The sequence below is a fragment of the Pongo abelii genome, chromosome 12 (assembly GCF_028885655.2).
Source record: "Pongo abelii isolate AG06213 chromosome 12, NHGRI_mPonAbe1-v2.0_pri, whole genome shotgun sequence".
Classification (NCBI taxonomy): domain Eukaryota; kingdom Metazoa; phylum Chordata; class Mammalia; order Primates; family Hominidae; genus Pongo; species Pongo abelii.
This window is the reverse complement of record NC_071997.2, coordinates 85669428-85685646: the sequence shown is the minus strand read 5'-3', so window position 1 is coordinate 85685646 and position 16219 is coordinate 85669428. Positions and strand designations below refer to the sequence as shown.

General features: G+C 49.4%; 1 long non-coding RNA gene across 4 annotated transcripts in view; it reads left to right on the top strand.

Annotated features, from left to right (window-relative positions):
- Positions 1-13606, top strand: part of LOC100940129 (uncharacterized) — a 32932-nt gene extending 19326 nt beyond the window's left edge. Inside the window, exons 1-3 of one of the 4 annotated variants that reach the window (XR_010136301.1) lie at positions 6901-6994; positions 8660-8727; positions 12764-13606. This is a non-coding gene — a long non-coding RNA (uncharacterized LOC100940129). Of the gene's footprint in view, positions 1-6900; positions 6995-7705; positions 8728-12673 lie in introns of those variants that run through there. The other 3 variants (XR_654216.3, XR_010136299.1, XR_010136300.1) reach the window with 3 other exon arrangements.
- Positions 13607-16219: the final 2613 nt, after the last annotated feature.

Here is a 16219-nt window from a genome sequence, read left to right as displayed (position 1 = left end):
TCCCTTTATTTTATTAACAAGGAAATCAAGGCTCACAGAGGTGAGGGCAGGAGTCCAAGGCCATACCGTCTGCACACTGCCTCAGGGCCTGGCGCCCAGCCCAGCGCCCTTCCCTCACCTTCTCACTGCCTGGCAGCCCTGCACCTCCCCCAGCCCTGGCGCCCAGTGAGCCGGCACCTCGCTTATGATTACAATTACCGTGAGTTTGGCCTGAGCCCAGCCGTACTGCAAGCACAACCAGGCCTGGTGACTGGCCAAGTTTCCATCTCAGTAGAAAAATGAAAAAGTTCAAGGGATGAATGTTAATCCCAAACACACGAGCAGGAAGGAGTGGGGTGAGGGGGAGAGGCCCAGCCAGGATCTCTTAGGGCAACATCAGTCCAGCAAGAGCTCCGGAGACCCACCCCAGGGGCAGAAGGCCTCTGGCTGGCCAAATTTAGGCTGCTTTGTGGTTGTAAATGCTGCTGCCTCCAAGGCCCGAGATGGAACTCAGCTGGTGAGACTTGGCTGGTGGTCCCAGCCCTCCTTGGTTGGCTCCTGCCTTGTGTATTGTTCATGACCTTCGTGTTTCTGTCATTTACTTGAGCATCTCCATCTCCTGCCATGGGTAAGGAAACAGGCACAGAGACCAAGGGACTCGCCTGAGGTCAGATAGCCACTGAGGAGTGGAATGGGCTGAAACATAGGCCTCTGGGCAGCCAGGCTGTCAGACAGCCCCTCTCCATCAGAGCTCCCCAGAGCAGCCTGGGCCTTCCTAGGATGTTCCTGCTCCCTTCTGCCTGCCACTCTGCTCAGCATCCAAGGAGCTACCTGGCTCTGTCTGCCCCACACGTTGCTGCATGGCCTTGGTGAGGCTCTGAATTCCATCCTGGCTGCTGACTTGTGCCCTTCTAATGCTGACATCTCACATCTTTGATGCTTCCAGCCTGATGTTTTTCCAGATCTTTCTCTGTAAGACTAAGATTCCTTTTTTTCTCCCAGACTTGAAACATTTCTGAGTAATACAACTCTCCCAGATTGCTCAACTCCCAGGAACTCCTATCTGCAAACTGTGCTTGGTTCTAGTTTCAAGAAGGGCAGCAGCATATTGGAATTTTTGATCAATGATATATGGGCAGTTACCCTAATATGTATTTCCCCCAGGTTAGATGGGTATGAGGACAGCCACTGCTCCTCTGCCTTGGGGACAAAGGAGTTATCATTTTGCTGGAACTCTAAGAACACCATGTGATATTCTTATGGAGGAAAGCAGCCATAAATTAAATATCAGCTGTCAAGTGGGGAAGAGCTGTGGCCCCATAGGGAACAACGGACTTTTTGATTGCTAGTATCCCCAAGGGAATCCACTTCCTCAGAAAATGAGTTCTGTCTGAGATAAATGTGCTTATTTACACCAGCTTCTAGACTGGCTGAGGTCGGCCCAGGGCCTGCAGCCAGGTATCTGAGCAATGGAGAGAGCTCTAGAGTGCAGCTTCTTGCCGACTTGGGGATTTATAGGCTTCCTGACAGGCAGAGCAGCCTCAGTTTCGAGGCTAGCAGCGGGGAGCCAGGGGGTTGGCCAAGGTTTTCTCAGAGGCTTTGCAAGAAGCTGAGCCCTTGTTGGAAATGCCTTTGAAACCCAGGGGTGTCATCTTCCATCTCCTCTTTGAGTCAGAGCCACAGCAGCAGGGCATTTTCGGGGGGAGTGGGGGAGAGTGGGAGAAGGGCATGAAGGCAGCGGGTAGGGGAGCAGAATGTGGAAATAAAGCATTATTTCCAAACGGTCATCTCTCTCTTTTTTCTGCTTTTCAGAGGCCCAAATGATCACTTTGTGTTTAAGACAATCTGGTCTTTTAAAAAAAAAGGAAGAAAGGAAAAGATGTTTTTCCAGGTCTAATTATAAGAGTCATAAGGCTGGAACGATTTGGAGAAAACATCTATCTCTCAGCTCTGCCTCCACTAGGTACACACCTAAGCCAAGGGGGAGGTGTTTTTCTATGACTAACCGGCTGGCGGACTCCATGGGTCTCAGGGCACTCCCACCCTCCTCGATCCATCCACAGTCCCATCGCTGGAGTTAAAGTCCACTTCTTCCTTTTAATCCTCATGGGAACTGGAAAGTGGCCAAGAGACTGGAAGAGCCAGTGATTTGGGTCCTCCTGGGATGTTAGGGAAAGCAGGTTGGGGGTCTCTGTCTCTCACCCCAGGGCACCTAGTCTTTAAAACCTGTGCTGCCCCAAGAAAGGGCAAGTCTCAGAGCCAGGGCTGCCCAAAGGTCTTCTGTCCCCAGCAGGAGTGGACTGAATAGCGTGCCCCTGGGAGGTTTGTCTTCCTAAGCAGATCCAATTGGTCTTCTTGTTCTGATCAAGCAAAACAGAGTGGATATCCCTTGAGTTACTGCTGGTGGGAGGAAGTTTGGGGATGGAGAAAGAGTCTCATTCTCTCCCCCACCTGTCAAAACTACAAATCTCCAATTCCCTAAGGTGAGGTGGGGGTGAGGAAGGGAACAGGCAGGTGTCTGGCAGGAGTGGCTGGTCTCCAAGGGTCCCTCCAGCTCTGACCAGCTTTGTGCTCTAAGCCAGGCCCTGGTAGGACCCCTGTTCCCTTGCTGCAAGCGTCTCCTTGCTCCCACGGCTGTTCACAGCCCTGACTGCTCAAGATGACATTTTCTAAACACTGGAGACAGAGATAAGAAGCAGACGGGGAGGGAGAAAGCCCGAGAACTGGAGCTGAGCCCAGAGAGGAAAGTGGGCTCCTTGCTGAGAGCAGGCGGAGGCATCCAGACCCTGCCGCCGATCAACACGCAGGCAGGGACCTCTCGCCATTGCTTTGACACAGTGCTGAGTCAGGGTCCAACGCCACCACTAGAGCCTGACCCCTTGGTCCAGCCAGTTGTTCACTGGTCAGAACACGTGCTCCCTGAGCAGCCTCCTTGCAGGCACCACCCCACTCTCTGAGGACTCCTTCATTTATACCCAGAAAGGGAGAATGGGATGGAATTTCATGAAGTGCTGTTCACTGCTATGCCCTGGTCCCTAGATGAGGTCTGACACGTGGCTTTGCAGCACTCGGTAAACATCTATAGAAAAAATAACTTGCTGTATTAGTCTTCCTGGAATGAACTGGCATTTGAGCTGGGACCAGTTTCCTGGAGAAGGGATTTCAGAAAAAGCAACCAGGTATCCCTCAAAGCAAACACAGAGAGGCTTGGTTAGGAACAGATGGCTTGCATGGGGGAATTTGAGTGAGCTGCACTCTTAAACCTGTCTGGGTGTTTTCGGGGAAGCCATATAACAGTAACAACAACAATAAAACCAGCGCTACCTTTATGCAGAGAGGGAGGGGCTCTTCTGACAGGGCCTCCTGAGAGTGGTCTCAAGGTCACTTCCAGGCTTCCTTGGATCCCTGAAAAAGAACCAGACCAGCCTGGCCTGCTTCTCTGCATCCCAGGGCCCCCAGAAAAGTGAGGGCTGTTTGGGGGTCCTGGGTCAGATCCTCATCCAACTCCTACCCCCTTGAACTCCCACCTCCAAAGGCAATCTAATAGCTCCCGCTGGGATCTCAAGCTCCAAGGGAGACCTTCATACCATGCACATTCTGGGACAATCTTTGGTTCTCCTCTCAGCCTGGACAAGCAGTGAAATACAGCATCCAGCTGCTGCCCAGCTCAGTCAGCCATGCTATCTTGGGACAGAAACCTTGAAAGGAATCCCAGCTCTAGCCAAGGAAAACATGAGTCAGGTCTGGCTAAGCCAGGTGGCTTCCCTCTCTCCACCTTCCATCCCCACACCCCCAACTCCACAGCCAATGAGCTGTTTGGGTAACCCCAAGACCCCACTCCCACACAGCCTACGGCCAGCAAAGGCATGCCGGCAGGATTCTAGAACCTTGGTCCGGCTTTGGGTTGCTGCCTTTGAAAGTATAGCAGGTGTGGGACTCTAGCTCCAGCCCTCCTCAAAGGAGACAGGAGCATTCCCTGCATCCGTCCGGCCTTCCACCTACCCTGGCCTTCACTGCACAGGGTTCCCTTTTGGGGCTCTGTGATTGTTCTCAAAGGCAGAGCCCACCTTGGCCAGGAGTGGCACAAAATTCTTATCCCACTTGTAATGGAAGACTTTTCCTGACTCCTCTTCCCAGCCTATCCAGGGGCTTCCGTTCTCCTGCAGGTCTCAACTCAGGCTGAAATGTTGATATTTCCTCGTGTTTGGGGACAGTGCTGCTGGACTTTGTGGAAAAACCTTTCCTGCCTTTGTGTGGCTTCTGTTTTGTTTGTTTATGTATTTATGTATTTATTTATTTTGAAACAGAGTCTCACTCTGTCACTCAGGCTGGAGTGCAGTGGCGTGATCTCAGCTCACTGCAGCCTCCGCCTTTGGGTTCAAGTGATTCTCCTGTTTCAGCCTCCCGAGTAGCTTGGATTACAGGTACCTGCCACCACGCCCAGCTAATTTTTATATTTATAGTAGAGATGGGGTTTCACCATGTTGGCCAGGCTGATCTTGAACTCCTGACCTCAAGTGATCCACCCACCTTGGCCTGGGTGCTGGGATTACAGGAGTGAGCCACCGTGCCTGGCTGGGGCTTCTGTTTTAAAAGCTTCACTCTCTCTTCTCCAGAGGAAGAGGTGCAGGGTCTCACACACAGGGACCCCAGAGTCCCTTGTTTTGTACACTCTAGAGCAGCGTTGTCTAATAGAAATATACAGCAAGCCATAAATGAGTCACCCATGCAACCCAGTGTTTTCTAATCATCATATTTTGTAAGAAGTAAAAAAAAAAAGTGAGATTCACTTTAATACTATATTTAATCCAATATATTTATATTAACCCAAATGAATATTATCAAATCAATCATTTAATTCACATAAAAAATTACTAATGAGAAATTTCACATTGTTTTTCCACACTAAGTATATTGCTTTCTAGGGCTGCTGTAATTATCACAAACGGGGTGGCTTTAAGCAACAGACATGTATTGTCCCGCAGTTCTGGAGGCCAAAAGTCAGAAATCACGGTATCAACAGAGTCATGCTCCCTCTGAGGACTCCAGGGAATGTGAAAGCAAAGTAAAAACCTGGGAGCCCAGGCCGGGCACGGTGTCTCACGCCTGTAATCCCAACACTCTGGGAGGCCAAGGCAGGGGGATTGCTTGAGTTCAGGAGTTCAAGACCAGCCTAGGGAACATAGCAAAACCCCGTCTCTATGAAAAATACAAAAATTAGCCAGGTGTGGTAGTATGCACCTGTGGTCCCAGTTACTCAGGAGGCTGAGGTCTGAAGATCACTTGAGCCCAGAAGATTGACACTGCAGTGAGCTGAGATTGCACCACTGCACTCTAGCCAGGGTGACAGAGTGAGACCCTGAAAAAAAAAAAAAAAAGCAGGAAAGCAAGCAAGCAAGAAAGAACGAACAAACTTGGTACCCCAATTCACTCTGCCAAAGAAAAGAAAAACTTGGGACCCCAATTCACCCTGCTAAAAGAAAAACATATTAAGCTGAAAGCTGAGTCATAGAAGAAGCTGCCTTTTTTTTTTTTTTTTTCCTGAGCAGATAGCTACAGATAAAAAGTAAAATATCTCCACAGTAGCTACGCTATGTTCACCTTATCTTACGGTAAGCTTGAGAGGAATACATAACTGACCATTCCCCTACCTACTCCTTTTCTCTTGCAACATATAGATTCAGTTATGTGACCTCTTTTCCCTTGAGCCTGCTTTTCTCCTTTAAATATTGAGGCCCTCAGAATCATCCTTGGAGAAAGGCACAGACCTGTCTCCTGGGCATGTGTCCTTAACCTTGGCAAGATAAACCTCTACATTGATTGATACCTGACTCAGATACTTTTTGGTTTACAGGAAGCACCCCTCCATGCCTCCTCCCAGCTTGGGTTGGTGCTGGCAATCCCTGGCTTTCCTTGGCTTGTAGCTGCATCATTCCCACCTCTGCCTTCATCATCACATGGCCTTCCTCCTCCCACGTGTGTCTCTGTGTCTTTATATGGCCTTGGAGAACAGTCATTGGATTTATAACCAGCCAAACCCAGTAAAATCTTATCTAATTACATCGGCAAAGACCCTATTTCCAAATAAAGTCACATGCTGAGGTGCCAGGTGGACAAGAGTTTTAGAAGGACACTATTCGCCCAGTACAATGTTGGGGGCAGTGACCACTCACCCACCTGATATTTGGCTCCCAAGATCCTGTTCCTGTCAGCTGTTTTTTTTGTTGTCTTTGTTCTTTATTTTCATTCTGGCAGGCCTTGGGGATGGGATCAAAGGTAAAAGGAAGCAGGTGAGATTAATTTTAATAATACTGTTTATTTGACCCAATATATCCACAATATTATTTCAATGTGCAATCAGTATAGAGAATTATTAATGAGATATTCTTCATTTTTTTCATACCAAGTCTTCAGAATTTTATATGTATTTGACCTGTACACCACATGCCAATTTAGACTGACCACATTTCAAGTGCTTGACAACCACATGGGGCCAGTAGCCACCATATTGGACAGCACAGCTCAGGAAGTTAAAAGAAAGGGGTGAGGCTTCTGACGAAGCCAAGGACACCTCTGGGGAGGCTGGTGGATCCCAAGGAATGGTATTCACCTGATGGCCTCACCCCTTCCAGGTTCTCTCCTGATTATATTTCATCCGTGAGAGGTGGTCTCATGGTGACGAAGGGAGGAATTCATGCAACATCAGCTCACACTGTATCAAACCAGAAGGATGATATGGTTTGGCTGTGTCCCCACCCAAATCTCATCTTTAATTGTAACTTCCACAATTCCCATGTGTCGTGGGAGGAATCTGGTAGGAGGTGATTGAATTATGGGGGCGGTTCTTTCCTGCACTGTTCTCATGATAGTGAATGAATCTCACAAGATCTGATGGTTTTAAAAATGGGAGTTTCCCTGCACAAGCTCTCTTTGCCTGCTGCCATCCACATAAGATGTGACTTGCTCCTCCTTGCCTTCCACCATGATTGTGAGGCTTCCCCAGCCACGTGGAACTGTAAGTCCATTAAACCTCTTTCCTTTGTGAATTTCCTTTGTGAATACCCATTCTCAGGTATGTCTTTATCATACCCGTATGTATTAGTGAAAACGGACTAATACAGTAGCTTTGTTCATTCACAAGAAGAGTGGCGAGCAGCTGGATGCTCTCTCATCCCTACATGCAGTCCCTCCCTTTCCTGTAGGCACAATGCTTAAGGAGCCAGGCCTGGGCTTCTGGGCTCAGAATCAGGGCCTTTCCTTACTGAGTGCAAATGATTGAAAATCTCAGGCTACAAAAGTGGGAGGCATGCAACTCCCCAACAGAGACATGCCATTGCCAGTGGGGACACTGGAATCCCTTTCACCAGGCAGTGTGGGATGGGTGTGGCCATGTGCCTAGGACTGGCTCTTTTCTACTTCTCTGCTGCAGACCTGACCCCTTCTGACTGGCATCTTTTCCTTTAGATATGCGGGTCTCACTGGCCTGGGCCCTATTCTGTCTCTTTTTAGCATGGCTGGGCCTCTGTCTGCTTTGATTTCTATGTGTCAATTTTATGGTCAAACTCCCAAAGAGCAACCTCATTCCTCTAGGGAACGGGCTCCCTCAGTTTGCTCCCTTGAAATACCTGCGATTCTTTATTCTCCTGAACCCTGCTCTACAGCCTCTGTATTTTTCTGAGAAAAATCAGAAATAACCAGAACCCAGACCTGGAAGCTAGACCCCAGACATAGTTTATCCACCTCTCGGGCTCTGGGGCCTACTCAGGATGTGCATGCTGGGGAGTGGAGCACCCTCTCCTGGGCTGGCCTGTCCTCAGGCCCCACGACAGACAGTGGTCCTGAGCTGGGACAGCAGGATGACAAAGGCTCACATTTGCACTCTGGAGCAAAAACATCACCGGATGGAAATTGAAGTAGAGAGAAAAAGAATGAGTATAGGGGATGAGGAATCTCTGATGTTAACTCAGGGGTACCACCAGTCCCCTGAAGCTGCAAATAACATGAATCAATCCCTGTCTCTCACACACACACACACACACACACACTCACTCATCTTGAGAGCCTTCCAATTTTTTTCTGCAATGCACGGACCTCACAAAAAAATGACTCAGCCTTACATAAGAGACGGGAATTTGAGGGGGACCAGGAGTGTGATGACTCATTGCCTTGAAATTTCCAGTGGGATACACATGTTTTCTTAGATGATTTTTTAAACATTTATCTTTAATGATTGTCCAAAATAAATGGTTTGGGAGGCAGAATGGAGTGAGAATCCCACGTCAGGGCAGGAAAGAATAATCATGATGAAGAGCAGGGGGCAGGAGGCTGAGGACAGGGCCCTTTCAGGTCAGGTCTCAGAATGTTCTGGTGAGAATCCAGAACTCTCCTCCTAGGACCTCAGGGCATTTCAGGAACTGTAATAATACAATCACTTCATATAGCAAGAATCAGCCCCTGAGGTCTCCAGGAAGTACCTTGATTTGAAAGAGCTGTGACCAACCTCAGTGGCATCTCCAACTACCACGCTGCGGAAGTCTGTGAGGCCATGGTCCTCAGCCCTTTGCACAGATTAAAACCCCAATCCCAGCCGCACCCCAGACCAATCAATCAGGATCTCTGGAGATGGGGCCCAGGCATCTATCTATCTATCTATCTATCTATATATATATTGATTCCTCAGGTGATTCCAATGTACAGCCAATGATGAGCAGCTGCTGGGCTGGAGGGACTGGGGCCGTTTTATACCAGGTGAGTAATTCAAGGTGTTGATGTCACCCTGATCCTTAGAGGACTATTAGCCAATCCGTTGAGTTTCAGATACAACCAGTTATCCCTCTCCAGGGAGCTTGAGATTTTTTTCTCCCTTTTCTGTTATTGGCGAAGAGCAAATCCCTGCAGGGAAGCCTGGTGTCTACACAGAGCTGACAAGCGGGCAGCTTGGGGAAGGTGGGCCAGGCTTTGGGAGCCAGTGGGCCCCTCCGAGAAGAAAGCCCTTGGATTCATCTACAGGAAGCCCAGAGTTCTCTGACACCAACCCAGCTCTCCCACACCATGCCCGGCCTAGAAGCCCAAGGCCTCCAGCTGGATTGTGCCAGTGATCCACTGTCAGGGCAGTCCAGCCTATGCCATTCATGGCTCCGCTGGCATCAGGATAAAGTCAAGGGCTTCATGCTGGCACTTAAGGTTATACCCAATCTTCCTTCAACCTTCCTCTCTCTCTCCCCAATGCACATGGACCCTGCCCCACCAGGCTGCCCCCGTCCCTGCTCCAAATGCCCAGCAGGTTCCTACTTCCAGACTTCAGTCACATCCAACATTCTCTGATTTAACTATATACAAAGGTCTTCAGGCATCTCCTGCAGAATGCAAATCCCCCTGGCAAGAAAACCCTCGTGTCAGCCCATAGCTCAGGGGGATCTACTGGAGATTGGGTGGAGATGCAGAGAACAGGTCCTAGGCCCCAAGAGGAGGTGAGAGAAGGAGGCTGAAAGCATCTTGGACACAATTCATCCCCACGGCCTCAGCCTCACTCCCAGACTCCTGGAGCCTGGGCCTGGCTTCTGTGTGTGGCCGCTTGATGCCTGGCACTACCTGTCCTCTAACCTGCTGACCTCCACAGGCACGTTCTGCCCTCCTCACCTTTGTGTGAGAACTTAGCCTCCCCTCCGAGAGCTGCCGAAAGGGGGCTGGTAACTCTGGGCCATATCTGTCCACACTGTCACATACTGACTTTATGTCTGAAGGAAGAGGGTTTCATCTCCCTGAGCCTCCACTTCTTCCACTATAAAACAGAATTGTAAAAGCACTAGCCGCAGAGATTTGTTGTGGGGATTCAGAGAGGCAGTGCAGGTGAAGAGTACAGTCCTTTCAGGGAGGCTTTCTCATAAACATCGCCACCATCATGGTGCATGGTTTTGTATAATCCTTGCAAGCTCACTGGATTCCACACTGGACTGTTAAGTGCCAGGAGGGCAGGGACCTTGCCTCCCTGTAAGCTAGGTGCCCAGCATGTGTCTGGCACCCAGTAGGGCCTCCACAAATATTACTTGAATAAATGAATGAGGCAGAAGCTATTATGATTATTTGGTTAGTGTTCTCATTATCATTGTCATGGTTCTTATTACTGTTTTTATTGTTACTCTTATGAGGTCCTTTGAATAATGCCACCGGGCTTGAGAGTATTGTGCCCTCTCCCTGCCCTTCTCCAAAAGCCGCATTGTCTCTCTGCGTAGCCCCTGTTGGCTGTGAGCACCTTCTCTCCTCCTCTGATTTCTTTGCAACCCTCCTCTTTGGGACTGCTGCTGTCCCCTGCCTCTCACTCTGCAGCTGTGAACTGGAGACACCTGCACATCCCTGCAACTCCCTGCAGCTAAACGAGCAGCTTCTCAAGGAACCCTGTGTGCACAAGGTCAGCCCCATGGGCGGGGAGCCCCACTAGGTGACTCAAAAGCCTTCCTCGAGCACCCACTGCCAGGCAGCCTTTTCACCCATGACTGAGGGATTGCTGCAGTGGGAAGCTGGGGAAAGTTCTGTGCCCGCCTCAGGTCAATCTCCCCTGGAAATGCATGGAGTGGGTGCCCAGACCAGCCACGCACCCCCAGTTCTTGACCTTTTCATTTCAGACCTCGTATCTTACCTACTCCCCTCCCTTTTCTCTCCATCTTTCTAAGGTGGGTCCCTTGTTAGTGAGCAGTCAATACCTCCCTGCTGCAGCTCCAGGGTTGATGGGAAGTTAGTGGTTCCTGAGCCTCTGCCTCCAGGAGCTACAGCTTGAATACCCTCACCAGCCTCTCTCCGTAGGGTCCTGACCTCGGGGAAAGGCTGGGACTAGGGGTGAGGGTGGGAGGAGGAGGGTAGGGAAGGAGGTAGGTTGCAGTGCTTGTGACCCTGCTGTGTCCTGTTTGGCACCTGGGAAAATCATCTCAGGCAATGCAGGCACTAAAATGGCATAGAGTTGGAACAATCTGCTTCACATACCTTCATTCTGAAGAAAATTGGAGCCGGACGCGGTGGCTCACCCTGTAATCCCAGCACTTTGGGAGGCCGACGTGGGTGTATCGCTTGAGGTCAGGAGTTCGAGACCAGCCTGGCCAACATGGTGAAACTACATCTCTACTGAAAATACAAAAAATTAGCTGGGCATAGTGGTGGGTGCCTGTAGTCCCAGCTACTTGGGAGGCTGAGGCAGGAGAATTGGTTGAACCCAAGAGGCAGAGGTTGCAGTTAGCTGAGATCACGCCACTGCACTCCAGCCTTGGCAACAGAGCCAGATTCTGTCTCAAAAATAAATAAATAGAATTGGAAAGGTGAGCCTGCACTCCAGGCTGCCTCTGCACTGCCTAAGCATGACAGTGCCAGGTGACCTATTAGATGGGAATCCAAGAACATAGCCCCTGTTGCCCAGTTCAGGAGCCAGGCTTCAAAAACGGTGGTAAGGAAAAGTCTGGGAGAAGACTACAAGTCTTCGTTGTTGATTTTCTCTCAAAAGAGTCACAGTAGGTCCCAAATATTTCCAACCTCTTCTTTATTTGTGTAGCAGTAAAAATGCAACCTGTCACTCAAGACTTTAAGCCTTCCTTGACCTAATTAGTATTTTCTCCTGTGTTACTCTATACTGCAGGGCTACCACCACTGATTAGCCCAACTGAAGGATGAGGGTGGCCTCATTAACACAACACTCTAGTTAACTCTCATATCTATGTCAACAATTTTCAAAGGATTATTATAAAGCAAGGACCATCCTTGCTAATCGTGTTTTTTTCTTTTTATTCAGAAGAGCTTTCTAGGGTCTTAGGGCAATGTTTCCTAAAGTCTATTCCATGACTCTCGAGCTTTGTGAGATGTTAATTGGTGTTTTATATGCATTAAAAAGTCTAATAAGTTTGGGAAATGTTGGATTTTAAAAGTGAACGTATTTAACTTTGGGAGGCCAAAACAGGAAGATCACTTGAGGCCAGGAGTTCAAGACCAGCTTAGCCAACATGGCAAAACCCCATCTCTATTAAAAACACAAAAACTGGCTGGGTTCAGTGGCTTACGCCTATAATCCCAGCACTTTGGGAGGCTGAGGCAGGTGAATCACATGAGATCAGGAGTTCAAGACCAGTCTGGGAAACGTAGTGAAACCCTGTCTGTATTAAAAATACAAAAATTAGCTGGGCGTAGTAGTGCATGCCTGTAATCCCAGCTACTCAGGAGGCTGAGACAGGAGAATCTCTTGAATCCAAGAGGCAGATGTTGCAGTAAGCCAAGATTGCACCACTGCACTCCAGCCAGAGCAACAGAATGAGACTCTGTCTCAAAAACAAAAATTAGCTGAGTGTGGTGGCACATGCCTGTAATCCCAGGTACTCAGGAGACTGAGGTGGGAGAATTGGTTGAACTGGAGGCGGAGGTTGCAGTGAGCCGAGATTGCACCATTGTACTCCAGCCTGGGTGACAGAGTGAGACCCTGTCTCAAAAAAAAAAAAAAAATATATATATATATATATATATATATGTTTATGCATGATTCTGAGACTTCACTAGATGCATTAATGGTGGGTAAACTGTTTTCCAGACTTCCTTGACCACTCAACACTTTTTTTGGGGAGGATGCCACGTGACTGGTGTTTGTGCCAGACTTTGGGGAATTCGGCCTTTGTCAGGCTCAACACAACAAGGGTTCTCATTGCTCACTGTCTTGTTACATGAGTTGTAGGATGTTACACAGAAATGGCTGAAAAGCAAGGAGCAGCTATCAGAATGTTTGGTGACACAGCTTCTCCTTTCGTGGTCCCTTCAGCATGGACTTCACATTCAGCAGACCCATGAGGTGTTCCCTTTCGGATGAGCTCCAAGGTCTTAAGAGAGCATCTCTAGTCTGCGTGAGTCTGTCTGAACGATGGTCCTGAGCAAGAACCACCTATAACCATCTGCTCAAAATAACTCAGGGGAAGTCAAAGCTTTCTAAGTGGAAGGTGTCCGAAACCACATACACAGACCACTGTAGCATTCCTGACATTATGGAGCTTGGAAATGAGTCCAAATGCGAACATAGCTTGCTACGTGAGGGACATGTTTTGCTATGACAAGAACTTGGAGTGTAATCCTTCCCCCCTCAAGAATGTGACATCACACCTCATCAGATCCTATGTGTGAGCTACTGACCTCAACCACTGAACTTCAAACTACTTAAAAACCTAAGGGTTTGACAGACACTTTGAGAGCTTGGGCTGTGGCAAGCTACACTCTGTCAGCCTCTCTTCGACAGGGCCCCACCCTGCTAGCCTTTGAACTTGGAAGCATCGCCCGCAAACACCGGTGCCACCCTCTAGCGTTGAGGGACCATATGTGTCTTTGTGAATCTCCGTTGTGTTGGATGGCTTCTCTCCCAAGAGCTGCTCTTATAAAAGAGACACACCACATTTTAATGAGCCTTCACTCTCCACAGAGGCCTGCTTCCTCCTAATTGAGCAAGTAGACTTTAGTAACTTTGGAACTCACTCGCTCTGTGACTAATACACCCTGTCTACCCAGCGCATTCCCTGTGAGATTTGTTCATGTTGTTCTCCCCCTCCTTAAGCATTGTGAATCTAGGAAAAATATCATCTTTGTAGGGCAACAAACCATGTGATTTGTGAAATCATACTTTGAGCATCTCCTAATTTTAACCATACACAATGCCTGAGAACTGGGAAATGAAGAAAGGAGGAATTGGATCTAAAAATGTGTTTAACAAAATATAAATGCCATAGATACCCAACAACAGGGTGCCTGGACAGGTAAACAAAGGCAGGTTACCTCTTCCAAATGTCATAGACTACAGAATACATAGAAAGAGGGTCGTGGTATTAAATGAGGTAAAAAGAGCCCATAATGCGGAAGGAGGAGAATCATTGGTTTACAAGATGGTGCGGAGTCTCCCGTAGACAGCATCTGTTTGGCCCGGTACTAGGAGGCCTCTTTGGTGTGAAATGTGAAGCCCCCAGGGAATGGCCCTGATGGGCTAAAATGTGAAGGAGGGGGATGGCTACTGAATTAAAAGAAATAGCAGGAATTTGAGAGAGTGGGGGCTGGCAGCTGGAGGAGACAGGAGCTGCCCAGTAGGACATGCAGGTATCGAGCGAGTGTCTATGAAGGAGTGTCCACGGAGGATTCCTCACGCCAGAGTCTTGGAGGTGCGGGACGTTGTGTTTTAGTCATTTGCTCTATTATCACATAAAGTCATGCCCCTCTTGACCCTCATGCCTTTAGTAAGTGACCAGGGCAGAATCTCCTAGCAAGGGAGAGCTGAACTGGGGGTGGCCCCCAGCCCCACCTCATGGAAATCCTCAGAGCAGCCTGGAGGGCTGACATACCTGGGTGTCAGGCAGGGCCGGCAGGAAACAGCACCACTCAGAGTGGATGAGTGAGCAGAGTTACGGAGGGAGCATTTTACAAAGGTATGGGTGGGCTTGGGGGAAACCAGATGCAGTGCAGTGTTCAGAGGCGGTAAAGCTCAGCACCGTTAACTCCACCTGGCTAGGGGCAGGTGGGGAAAGAGAGAAAGTGGTGTGGGCAAGGGAGCTGGAACACTGCCTGACAAAGCTGTGACCTTCTGTCATGGGACACAGCTGGTCCTCAGTGACCCCAGAAGGAGGAAGGAGGGAGGTGATGTTATGGGGACGAATTGTTCCCCCAAAACCCATATGTGGAAGCCGTAAACCCCAGTACTTTACAATGTGACCATGTTTGAAAATGGAGCTTAGACAGAAATGATTAAGTTAAAAATTGAGGCCCTCATCCAATCTGACTGGTGTCATTGGAAGAAGAGGTAATCCAGACATACTAAGAGACACCAGGGTCACACACACAGAGAGGAGAGACTGTGTGAGGATACAGGGAGAAGGCGGAACTGAAAGGAATCCATTTCTGTTGTTTAAGTCCCTGAGCCTGCGGTACGCTGTTATGGCAGCCCTAGCGAGCAGATACAGTGAATCCCCAAACCTCCTTCCTTCCTCCTTATTGTCTCTGGCTGGGGCTCCCTACTGGCCAAACCCCACCAAGGCCAGAGGGCAGGGGTGTGAGTGGGTACAGTCAAGACAGGCCAGCCTCCCAGGTCCAGAGCAGGGTGACAAAGGTGGAGAGTAGGCCCAGAGCAGCAGACAGGGGTGTCTGCACACCTGGGAGGGGTGTGGAGTCGAGGTAATGTATCTTCAGATGGGTGACCCAGGCTCGGCTCCTGACAACACCAGGTTCACAAATAGGACACAGAACAGCGTGGTGAAGGCAGGCCAACATCTGGACCAAGATTGGGAGAAAAGGGAAACAATGACAATGGTTGGTAGGACTACAGCTGATTTGTTTTCCCCAAGCTTTTATTTTATTTATTTATTTATTTCCGATATGGTTATGTTGTTTTAGACTAAAAAAAGCCAGTCCAGAGGCAGACTTTTCAGGTGAAGCAGCTTAATCTAGCTTGAGGGCACGGAGGCTGTTGGGGCAGAAGGGTGGTGGACGGGGGCAGGCAGCACCCTTGAATTGCTTAAGCTCTATCAGAGAAGAGATACCCGTGTCTCCTGTGCCCCTCGCCCCTGGGTTCTCTCATGATAAAGGATAGACCAAGAGCGTGACCTTCTGGGTATGATGGGTGCTTCCCCCAGCCCCGGACTCCGTCTCAACATCAGTCCAGGCACCCAAGGCACAACTCTGAGAGGAACAAAAGCTTGGGGAGCTGTCCTAAGTATCCCTCACCCCTCGCTTCTTCCCCAGAGTCCTGGGGAGACATGATTTGTGACATCTGTTGCCTGGTATTCTTGCCTTAGGTTCACAGGCATGTGAGTTTCCTCTCTACTGGATGAGACAGGTGAGGCTGTGGGCTGCCTGCCCCAGCCCTTCTCCTTCTCCCTTTCGGTGGCTGGAGCCCTTGTTCTGGTGCCCCAGGAGTGTCCACCAGCCCACCCTCCCTGTCAGCCCCTCCCTGCTCAGCCCCTGGCCCTCCACACCTTGGTTTTGCAGACTAGGAGGTGCTGCCTGTTCTCCTCTGTTCTCATGGGGACCGCAGGCAGGACCACATGGGGGGGTTCTAAAGACATACTCATCCCCCTTTCACAGGGTTGCTATGGGGACACATGCTCAGCTGTCCCCAAACCTTCTTAACCTCTGGAAATTGCTCAAATGGAAACATTAACACAGGACCACCCTCCTCACAAAGCCCATACGAGGGCGGAATGATAGTCAGGACAGGGCTCTGAGCACAAGACATGCAGGTGTGTCTGAC